We start from the raw sequence: 12,252 nt of genomic DNA on the forward strand, positions 1-12,252 counted from the left end.
ACTACACCCCAGCCAGGATTGCTCAGTGGGGAGGAACACAGGGGGTAAGGTGCCCGAGATGTGATAGCTTGGAGGCGGATATAATTCATATGTTTGCAGGGTGCCCAATCCTTTCACCACTCATAAACAGTATTGAAATGTTCTGTGATAAATCTCTGGCCTTCAAAGTGAAACTGACACCTGATGTAATAATATTAGGCCTAGAGGATTGTAATGATCAACAACATACTGCAGGGGGCTTTATATTTGTGGCTATGGCCGTGTTACGTCTTTGCATAGCGGCTGCATGGAAAGATAAACTGGCTCCCCCATTCCAGCAGCGGCTGGCTAGGCTATTGCACATGCATAACCTGGAGAAGGCTATCTACGCGAGAAAGGGGAAGAAAAGGAGAGCACTTAGGTTACAGCTGTGGAAGCCGATTGCTGACTGGAAAGATAGGATGTTAAATGTATAAGGGGGTAATGTAAGGTAACAGGTCCTGAAGAAGTGTATTTCGGTCTCTTTTTCTTTGTCCTTGGTGGGTGGTTGGGATTTCTGGGTTTCTGGATTGTTATGTTTAATGTGTCTTTTCTTCTTTTCCAAATGCCTAATGCTTTAGTTGGTATGTCCAGTCAGGATCCTTTTTCTTTTCTCTTATTTTATGTCATAATCTGTAAGAAATGAAATAATGTATTATGTACCATCTGTAAACGAGAATTGACAGTCATTGTCTGGCGCGGGGTGGGGGGTAAAATTGCTTTAAAATGTTAATAAAAATATTTAAAAAATAAAAATAAATAAAAGAGAATAATATCGTAGAGTCTTACATTACCGGTATATATCCAGCATCGCAAGTGAAAGGGAGGGGGTCCCGTCTCGGCCTCCTCTGGCCCCGGATGGCCACAGACGGTCCCGCCCTTGTCCCGGGCTTCTCCCGGGACGCTCCCGCATGCTCCTTCGCAGTGGGTGACTGGGTTAGTTATATGAGCGGTAGGATATCCTGGGTGCGTGGCTGGCAGCAGAACGCGGGACCAGGTGTGCGTGGTGAAGCAGGGACTCCTGGTAAACCGAGTCCCTGCTAGTGTTGTGTGCCCTGTTATTATCAGGCACAGTGCCGCCCCAGGTGACTGTTCACAGCGTGTCCCCAGTAAAGTGCTCTCTCCTCAGAGTGAAGCGGAACCCGCGTAGCGGGTACGGCGAGCAGTTTGGATAAGTCTCTCCCAAAGGTGCTTTGTGGATTCTCAGGTCCTCCTTGCAATCAGGAAAAGTGGCTCCCAGAGAGTTGAGGCGCTGGGTTGATTTTAACTTTACTCAGGCGTCCTGGGGGCGTGGCTGGCGGCAGAACACGGGGCCTGGTGTGCGTGGTGAAGCAGGGACTCCTGGTAAACCGAGTCCCTGCTAGCGTTGTGTGCCCTGTTGTTATCAGGCACAGTGCTGCCTCAGGTGACTGTTCACAGCGTGTCCCCAGTAAAGTGCTCTCTCCTCAGAGCGAAGCGGCACCCGCATAGCGGGTGCGGCGAGTAGTTTGGATAAGTCTCTCCCAAAGGTGCTGCGTGGATTCTCAGGTCCTCCTTGCAATCAAAAAATATGGTTTTCCCTTGAATGTCCCAATAACCGTCACCATAACTAAAGCTAGACATGCTGTAGCAATTCTCCTATAGGTAATGACTGTAACGCAGACCATCCAAGCAGATTTCTGTGCTCTGTCTGTTGCATCCCTCCTCCTTCCCTGTCCAACAAGACTTACTGACTGGATGACCTAGTTATTGTACACAGTACATGAATTAGATTGAGTAATCATTACAGACTCAACACAGGTCACTGCGAGACAAATTATAAGTGCCCCTTAATTATAATCAATCTGAGCACGCCTATTTCTCACAGACCCCTCGTCCATCATGTTTCTAATTATTGCACCCCAGGACAGAATAAGAGCATCTTTCTGGTCTCTAGCGCATGGCACAAAAAACCTCCCCTCATCGACACACATCAACTACATCGCTCTTCCAACCAAGCATTCCCCCACCGTGTAGTGCATCACCATTCGATAATGGTAAATAACTTGTGGTAACAATGTTTGCAAGCAGTATTGTGGTATCACATTCTCCTTATGTCACTGTTTTGACTGCACAATTTCCGGCAGGTATTACCTGAAGGAAACTGTGAATGTAAAACCCTTTGCTAAGAGCTTTTTGCAGGGAACCAGTGATTTAAAATGGGACATAAACACATATTCAACCTGTTTTAAAATTACGGTGGCAAATAGAAAGAGGGTGTGTGTTGTGAGTATGCGTGTGTCCGTGCAAGGACCTTTCCGCATTCTGAGTTAGATAAATTATGAATCGTTAAACTGGGTTAAAATAACACATTTTATTCGAACTGCACGAAATAGCAAAACTATGGTATGAAGTTCTATATAAAAACAGGGTTGAAAACCTAGATGTAGGTATAAAAATCTTGCCAAAGTGGGCCTTAGTGTGCAATTAGCAAAGTGAGTCGAAATGTGGTACACAATTTTTACGGACCTACTAGAGTGTCGCTGTGTGTGGAGAAACGGACACCTCCACTCTTCACAAGATTCCTACATACCGCTACTCAACACGTCCTGAAGTGTCCCACATTTCGACTCACTTTGCTAATTCCACACTACGGCCCACTTTGGCAAGATTTTTATACCTACATCTCCACGTCAACCCACACAGTCCAGGGCCCTGTCGGGTCGGAATTATCACCGACGGAGCGACTTTCGCTACCTTTCTCCAGTATCAATAGCCCTGAGGAGTCGCGGGATGATTGTCCCACACGCGACGAAACACGTGTCGGCTGGTTTTCTCTTTAAGAACATTAAAGACACCTCTTACCAACGAGTTATTCTAGGAAAACAATTATTTATGTTCAAATGACAGGCTTTGTCTTCCTTGTTTAAGTGTCTACACTGACATTACTGTTTATATATTATTAGAGTGTGCAGGGGTATTCTAGTATTATCTGGATTCAAGCTAGCCTGGCTGATGAGGGCTGATACCCCAAACCTGGTCCCAGGATGCTTGATTCTGGTCCAGGGAGGTCCTGGCTTGGCAGTTAGGGCTGGATTGTACCCATGATGAGCAGCGTCAAGACTGATTTTGACATGGCGGGGTTTAAACTGGGGTGGCATGGTGAGCAGAAGAACAAAGGATTTAATCCAGATCTCTTGACTGGGGTGAATGTTTGATTTGTTCTGCATTCCGTTCATCATTTCTGTGTCTTTTGCTTTCTCGCGCTAAGTGCGCCGGGTATGCCCAGAGGTGGATCCCAGTGTTGTATAGCATTTTAGGACCCTACTGTAATTTTCCTGATTCATGCCCTTATATAATTATAAATCACCATATCTTTATATAGGCATAGAAATCATAACCATATTTAGACATAGCTCATGCAGTCCCAATACGGGAGGGCTACTTCCACTAGTTCTGAAAATCCACAACGATTTCTTGGAAAACTAGGCTTCAGCAGCTAGGGACTTCCCCTTGCTTGAATACTGACTTGTCCAAGAACTCATGGAGTTTTCAAAGAACTGAGACTCTTTGATGACGTTATTATGTCCACCTTTACGTCAAACACGGCACCTTCAAGGTATAAATATGCCCACACTTGCCATAGCAAACACACGGTGGTTTGGAGCAGTTCGACTATCTACTCAATCAATCAATCAATCATAACACTTGTATAGCGCACTACTCACCCGGAAGGGTCTCAAGGCGCTTGGGGGAAGGGGTCCGCTACTGCTCGAACAGCCAGGTCTTGAGTTGTCTTCTGAATGCGAGATGGTCCTGGGTCAGCCGAAGGTGGATGGGGAGGGAGTTCCATGTCTTGGCCGCCAGGTAGGAGAAGGATCTGCCTCCGGCGGTGGCTCTTCGGATGCGTGGTACGGTGCCGAGGGCGAGGCTAGTAGATCGTAGCTGGCGGGTGGGCGTGTAGAAGGTCAGGCGGTCGTTGTGGTACTTGGGGCCCAGGTTGTGGAGAGACTTGTGTGCATGGTTGAGGAGCCTGAACGTGATCCTCTTGTTGACGGGGAGCCAGCGCAGGTCCCTCAGGTGGCCGGAGATGTGGCTGCGTCGGGGGATGTCCAGGATGAGTCGGGCGGAGGCGTTCTGGATGCGTTGGAGTCTTTTCTGTAGCTTGGCTGTGGTTCCGGCATAGAGGGTGTTTCCGTAGTCCTGTCGGCTGGTGACGAGTGCCTGGGTGACCGTCTTCCTGGTTTCGGTCGGGATCCAACGGAAGATCTTGCGGAGCATGCGAAGGGTGTGAAAGCATGATGAGGAGACGGCGTTGACTTGTCTGGTCATCGAGAGGGAGGAGTCCAGGATGAAGCCCAGGTTGCGTGCGTGGTCTGTTGGCTTGGGAGCGGTGCCCAGGGCGGGGGGCCACCAGGAGTCATCCCAGGCGGAGGGCGATGGTCCCAGGATGAGGACTTCCGTCTTGTCTGAGTTCAGTTTCAGGCGGCTGTTCTTCATCCATTCGGCGACGTCTTTCATCCCTTCGTGTAGGCTGGTTCTGGCGGTGTCGGGGTCTCTGGTGAGGGAGAGGATCAGTTGGGTGTCGTCGGCGTAGGAGATGATGTTGAGGTTGTGTTGGCGTGCGATGGCTGCAAGTGGTCTCATGTAGACGTTGAAGAGGGTGGGGCTGAGTGATGATCCTTGCGGTACGCCGCAGTTGACTTCGGTGGCCTCGGATCTAAACGGGGGGAGGCGGACTCTCTGTGTTCTTCCGGCGAGGAACGAGATGATCCACTCCAGTGCCTTCTCTTGGATGCCGATGTTGCTGAGGCGTTGAACTAGGGTGCGGTGGCAGACAGTGTCGAACACTGCAGAGAGGTCCAGGAGGATGAATGCCGCTGTTTCCCCGTTGTCGAGCAGGGCTCGGATGTCGTCGGTGGCTGCGATGAGGGCGGTCTCGGTGCTGTGGTTTGCTCTGAAACCGGACTGCGAGGGGTCGAGGGATCCGGTCAGTTGTGTTGACGGGTGGGTTCTGGCTGAGGGAAGTGGTGAGCTGGTCGGCGGTGATCTTGCTCCAGCTCCTGTGAGGAACCTGTTGCGGGTGGTGGTGGGTTGTGGTTCTTCTGAAGCTGAAGTGGACGCAGCTGTGGTCGGTCCAGTGGAGTCCGGTGGAGTGGCTGAAGGTGATGTGCTTGCTGGATGAGAAGACGGGATCAAGCGTGTGGCCTGCGTAGTGGGTGGGGGTGTTGACCAGTTGCTTGAGTCCGAGGTTGGCGAGGTTGTCCAGCAGGGCGGCGGAGTTGCGGTCCTTGTTGTTCTCCAGGTGGAAGTTGAGGTCCCCTAGGAGGATGTAGTCAGCGGAGGGGAGGGCGTGCGGGCTGAGGAAGTCCGTGATGTCCTCGCTGAATTGTGTGCGTGGTCCCGGGGGTCTGTAGACGAGGGTGCCTCTGAGGGTCGTCTTTGGGTCGGTGTGTATCTGGAAGTGGAGGTGCTCGACGGCGGCGAAGGTGTCGTCGGAGTCGGTCGTGATGCGGATGGTGTTCTTGAGGACGATGGCGATGCCTCCTCCGGTCTGGTTGACGCGGTCCCTCCTGATGATCTAGTACCCGTCCGGGATGGCGATGGCGATGTCGGGGGCTGAGGAGACGTTCATCCAGGTTTCCGTGAGGAAGGCGATGTCTGGTGATATTGTGTCGAGGAGGTTCCAGAGTTCCACGGCGTGTCTGTGGACGGAGCGGGTGTTGAGCAGGATGCACTTGAGGTGGTTGCTGCTGGTGCTTGGTTTGGCGGGTGCGGTGCAGGATCGGAGGCAGGTGAACTTGCAGGTCTTGCAGGTGAAGGGTCCGTGGGTGCGTTTCGGGGTGGCCCGGCAGCAGGCGGGGTTCCGGCCGGCATTGAGTGCGTTGAGAGCGGCGGCGTTGTAGGTCTGCGGGTCGTCTTGCATCGGCGGGGGCCAGGGGTCCTGGCACTGGGCGCGGTCCAGGCGCGGACGGGCACAGACGGGCTTGCCTTTGGCGTGTCTTTGGCGCACAATCGGCGTGCCCGCTGCGCGTGACCGCTGCGCGTCCGTGCGGTCGCCATTTAAGGCTAAGTGGGAGGGAGGAGCAGCTGGGAGGCGGGAGCGGGGAGGAGATGAAAAAAGGGGGCGTGGCCGCGAGGACGGCGGCGGTAAGCGGAGAGCGGGGCAGGCGGCAGAACGGGCACAGGCACAACTACATCAATTATAAACAGGAATAAGCACAAATATTACAAGTTTTAACACAGATTTCTAAGAGGCACAGCTGGGGGACAGTGCAGTGAGGCGGCAGCTAGGGAGGTAGGCAGAATGTCACAACGAGGATGCGAGCAGCAGCTAGGGCACACGAGGGGGCACACACACAGCTGGCGGCCGTGCGGCGCGGGGGTGTCCTGAGAACAGGTCATCTACTTGCCCGACGCATCCTGCCACAGTAAGTGCCGAAGGAAGCCGACCCTCCAGCAGACGCACTGAGAGAGACGCTGTCTTTTCTCTTGTCGAGAAATCCAGCTCCAGTGTTTCCAAGCTACCCTTGCGGGTTGTTGGGAAATCGAGTCCTGAGCCTGACCTTCTTCATTCTACACCAAGGTACGGAGCTGATTAGACCCTTAGAGAAATCTTGGATAGATTCTTGGCAAAGAATACTACATTAATGCCACACCTCACTTACTCCTTCCCTCATATTATGCTTAGGTTAGGTACATCGGGGTATGCGTATTTTAGAAGCTCCAGTTGAGTACTTTTTAGCCTTTGTTATTTATGTATGTATTTATCTATGGTCTGGGAGCCATACAATGCGCTTACAGTATTATTTTATCCTACTCATTTTACTGTACGCATTATACTTTGCAATCAGTATTACAATTGTAGCAGTTCATTTCTTCTGCTTGAGAAAGAAGAATGTTCAATAAATACTTTTATTGAAAACGCCCGTCTCTCTATTTCTCTGCACCTCTGGTGAAACGAAGCATGCACGAATGACTGAGTAAAATATCTATCTATTGTTTCCACGACTCTGAAGATCAGTTTTATCTTGGGGAAACAAAGTTGTCATGTTTATGCGGTTGTCAGAAACTAAATCCCTTCTTGTGAACTCGAGAAAGTTTCTAGTGACCTCTGAGCTAGCTGGCACTCACAATTAAGTCTAATAAATTTGATAGCGACCTAGGAGACATAAGTCCTACGTCACATCTATAGGATATATTATTCCAATGCGCAGAGCCTATTGGGAATATAGGAACTACACTACACCAGGCCCACTGTGCCTCTGAATTCAAGCTAGCCTGGCTAATGAGGTGTGATACCCCGAAACCGATCTCAGGATGCTTTTTTCTGGTGCAGGGAGGACCTGGCAGTTCGGGCTGGACTGTTACCATGAGGAGCAGGGTGAAAACTGATTTGCATATGGCTGTGTCTAAACTAGGGTGGCATGCTGAGCAAAAGAGCAATGGATTTAACCCAGATCTCTTGAAAGGGTGAATGTTTGATTTGTTCCGCATTCTGTCCATCATTCGTGCGTCTTTTGCTTTCTCGACTTACGTTTGCTGGGTATGCCCAGACGCAGGTCCTGGGCTCACTGTGCTACTTGATTCCAGCTATCCTGGCTAATGAGGAGTGATACCTTCAAACCGGTCCCAGGGTACTTGCTTCTGGTCCACGGAGGACCTGGCTTAGCAGTTTGGGCTGGACTGTTTCCATGAGTAGCAGGGTCAAGAATGATTTTGGTATGGCTGGGTCTAAACTGGGGTGGCATGATGAGCAGAAGAACAATGGGTTTAATCCAGATTTCTTGACTAGAGGTGAATGTTTGATTTGTTCTTCATTCCACCCATCATTTCTGTGTCTTTTGCTTTCCCGCCCTAAGTGCGCCGGGTATGCCCCGAGGTGGATCCCAGGCCCACTGTGCCTCTGGATTCAAACTAGCCTGGCTAATGAGGTGTGATACCCCGAAACCGATCCTAGGATTCTTTTTTCTGGTGCAGGGAGGACCTGGCAGTTCGGGCTGGACTGTTACCATGAGGAACAGGGTGAAAACTGATTTGCATATGGCTGTGTCTAAACTAGGGTGGCATGGTGAGCAAAAGAGCAATGGATTTAACCCAGATCTCTTGACTGGGTGAATGTTTGATTTGTTCCGCATTCCGTCCATCATTCGTGTGTCTTTTGCTTTCTCGACTTACGTGTGCTGGGTATGCCTAGACGCAGGTCCTGGGCTCACTGTGCCACTGGATTCAAGCTAGCTTGCCTTATGAGGGGGATACACGTAAACCGGTCCCATGATGCTTCTTTCTTGTCCAGGAAGGACCTGCCTTGGCAGTTCGGGCTGGACTGTACGCATTAGAAGCATAGTCAAGACTGATTTGCATATTGTTGGGTGAAAATGGTGTGGCACTGTGAGCAATGGCTGTATCTAAGCTAGGGTGGCATGGTGAGCAAAAGAACAATGGATTTAACCCAGATCTCTTGACTGGGTGAATATTTGATTTGTTCTGCAATCCATCCATCATTTGTGTGTCTTTTGCTGTCTTGCCCTAAGTGTGCTGGTTATGCCCTGACGTGGGTCCTGGGCTCACTGTGCCACTGGATTCATGTTAGCCTGGGTGATGAGGGGTGATACACCAAAACTGGTCCCAGGATGCTTGTTTCTGGTCCAGGGAGGACCTGGCTAGGCAGTTTGGGTTGGACTGTTCCCATGAGGAGCAGGGTCAAGACTGATTTGCATATAGCTGGGTATAAACTGTGGGGTATGGTGAGCAAAAGAACAACAGATTTAACCCAGATCTCTTGACTGGGGGTGAATGTTTGATTTGTTCCACATTCTGTCCATCATTTGTGTATTTTTTTTGCTTCCTTGCCCTAAGTGCACACTGTGTCTCTGGATTAAAGCTAGCCTGGCTGATGAGGTATGACACCCCGAAACTTGTCCCAGGATGCTTACCTTTGGTCCAGGGAGGACCTGGCTTACCAGTTTGGCTGGACTGTTCCCATGAGGAGCAGGGTCAAGAATGATTTGCATATGGCTGTTTCTAAACTAGGGTGGCATGGTGAGTAAAAGAACGACAGATTTAACCCAGAGCTCTTGACTGGAGGTGAATGTTTGATTTGTTCCACATTCCGTCCACCCCACCCTCCACCCCAGTTACATTCAGGCTAAAGACCATAGTGTATCATTTGCATTCAGCAAGTGCTCCTCAGCTGGAGTCTGCTGAGGAAGACTTTACCTGCCCTGTTCCCATGATGCACTGGGCCAGGGACAGACTAATTTGCATACAGCCAGGTTCTGAAACTGGGATGGTGCAATAAGCTAAAAAACGGTGTTGGATCTAGCCCTGATCTCTTGACTGGGTGAGAGTACTCTGCTTAATTCAGAGACTCTGTCCATCACCACCCCTTGTTGTAAATAATTTTGTCCACCCTAAGCGTGGAAGGGTATACTCAGATGTGAGTCCCTTGCTCATTGCACCATCAGGATTCAAGCAAGCCGGGCCGAAGACGCCTGAAATGGCAGAAACCGGTCCCCGGAAGCTTGTTTCCTTCCCAGTGTAAGAATTGGCTTTTGTAGTCTGGTCTGCCCTGTTCCCATGATGCACTGGGCCAGGGACAGACTAATTTGCATACAGCCAGGTTCTGAAACTGGGATGGTGCAATGAGCTAAAAAACGGTGTTGGATCTAGCCCTGATCTCTTGACTGGGTGAGAGTACTCTGCTTAATTCAGAGACTCTGTCCATCACCACCCCTTGTTGTAAATAATTTTGTCCACCCTAAGCGTGGAAGGGTATACTCAGATGTGAGTCCCTTGCTCATTGCACCATCAGGATTCAAGCAAGCCGGGCCGAAGACGCCTGAAATGGCAGAAACCGGTCCCCGGAAGCTTGTTTCCTTCCCAGTGTAAGAATTGGCTTTTGTAGTCTGGTCTGCCCTGTTCCCATGATGCACTGGGCCAGGGACAGACTAATTTGCATACAGCCAGGTTCTGAAACTGGGATGGTGCAATGAGCTAAAAAACGGTGTTGGATCTAGCCCTGATCTCTTGACTGGGTGAGAGTACTCTGCTTAATTCAGAGACTCTGTCCATCACCACCCCTTGTTGTAAATAATTTTGTCCACCCTAAGCGTGGAAGGGTATACTCAGATGTGAGTCCCTTGCTCATTGCACCATCAGGATTCAAGCAAGCCGGGCCGAAGACGCCTGAAATGGCAGAAACCGGTCCCCGGAAGCTTGTTTCCTTCCCAGTGTAAGAATTGGCTTTTGTAGTCTGGTCTGCCCTGTTCCCATGATGCACTGGGCCAGGGACAGACTAATTTGCATACAGCCAGGTTCTGAAACTGGGATGGTGCAATGAGCTAAAAAACGGTGTTGGATCTAGCCCTGATCTCTTGACTGGGTGAGAGTACTCTGCTTAATTCAGAGACTCTGTCCATCACCACCCCTTGTTGTAAATAATGAGGAAGACTTTACAGCATCAACACACAGGGAAAGAGGGAGGAGGATAGCACCTTACTTTGACCTCCTCAATGTACGTAGCAATACTCAGAAAAGAAGTAATGTTCCTATAGTCGGACTATTTCTATAGTCACTATCTACAATAAAGGTGTAGCAAAGCACATCCACTTTGTAAAAACTGCCCTCACCCACAACGAATTGTGGCATGCTTCATCATAGGGCTGCTGCTCCACCTCAGCGCAGACCAACGCTTGAGGCAGAGCAATAGGATGGGGGAGACAATATGAACAAATAAAAAAGGAAAAGAAAGTTTCAAGAAAAGGTGCAGATAATGAGTCTAAAACTAACTAAGGGATGGATATCTCAATAATATTTTTATTTTTGGATTCCCTTGTCGTGATTAAAAAGGTAATTGATACCCTGGGATGGTGGTGAAATGAGTGTATTATGCACCCTTCATCCCTCCGTTCTGCATAATGATCAACATGTTTCAGCCGGTATCCGTGTCTCTACTGGCTTTCATCATGACTGTCGGATCCCTATGCTAGATTCTCTTTCTGTCAATAAACCCCTGGTATATCAATATACTTAAGGTTACTCCACCTTCATAATGTGGTGTGGTCCAAACATACTCTCCTATTTAGGATCAAGTTTCACTTTTTGAATTGCCTGAACTGGCACGAGGGAAGGGGGCACCCCTGTAGTCACACAGCCGTCAAGGGGCCACCAGGAGGGACCATAATGGTGGCGGCGCACCACCCTTGACGACTGTGTGACAACTGAGGGTCACCCTATCTCTCGTGCCAGTTTGGGTGATTAAAAAAGTGATGGACTCTTTTCCAGAAAAACACAGCACATTGGCCTTTCCAACTGCACCAATTTACCTCGTTTAAAGCCTCCCTTGATGCACTCTGGCTCAGAATGCCCACTAACAAGTACTCCCCTGTGCTGCTTCAAGATTTCCATCTTTCTTCTATAAGGTACCCCTCATCTGGGGCTCTTGCCTTAGGCACCTGCACGATACCCCTTACTTGCTCCCTTCAACCTCTTACTCACTGATACCTTAAAAGATCCTGCTCTAAGTTAAGAGTACCAGCGTGATGGTTTCACATGTGTGGCTCTGTGCAAGTACCCCCTATAATGTCTTGTAGCGTAAAGCAAATATGTGATTTACTCAGGGGCATATTTACAAGGGAATTGCGCCACCGGATCTTCACTTTTTGCGATGCTTTGCTGGCGCTGCACGCTGCTTCATATTTACAATCCGGCGCTAAGCCACTTTGCAAGGCTTAACGCCACCTTGTAAATATGGTCTTCCTCGATGCAATTTTCTGCTGCAAAAGGGGGTGCAATGGGTGCTGCTGTGGGCTTTCCCACTCAACAACTCATTGCTTTTTGAAATTGTGCCAGATTCACAAGGATCTGTAAATCTGAAGCAGCTCCAAAAATGGCGCAATGAGAAATAATTTTATTTCTACTTGTTTTTGCTCTTTCTATGTGTGCTGCATTTTGTAGCACACATAGTAGGAGAAAAATGACATTTATGATTGTTTTTGTGCAGAAAGGTGTCCTTTCCTGCACAACAACAATCATCCCTGCAACACAAGCACCCTTGTAAACAAGAAAAAAGATGACCCCCGCACCAAGATACATATGTATATGATGTATGTCAATATTGTAATACACAGAATGCTCAGAGAACAGTACAGTGTAACAGTAGATAACTTCCAAAAGATAAGCAATTCCAAAGTCTTGATTGAAGGTGTATTACACTCTTTATTGTTCATCAATTCATTAAAAGATTACAGATTTGCCTGTCGCCAACGCGTTTCA

Source organism: Lissotriton helveticus, chromosome 11 (genome assembly GCF_964261635.1).
Source record: "Lissotriton helveticus chromosome 11, aLisHel1.1, whole genome shotgun sequence".
In the NCBI taxonomy this organism is placed as follows: domain Eukaryota; kingdom Metazoa; phylum Chordata; class Amphibia; order Caudata; family Salamandridae; genus Lissotriton; species Lissotriton helveticus.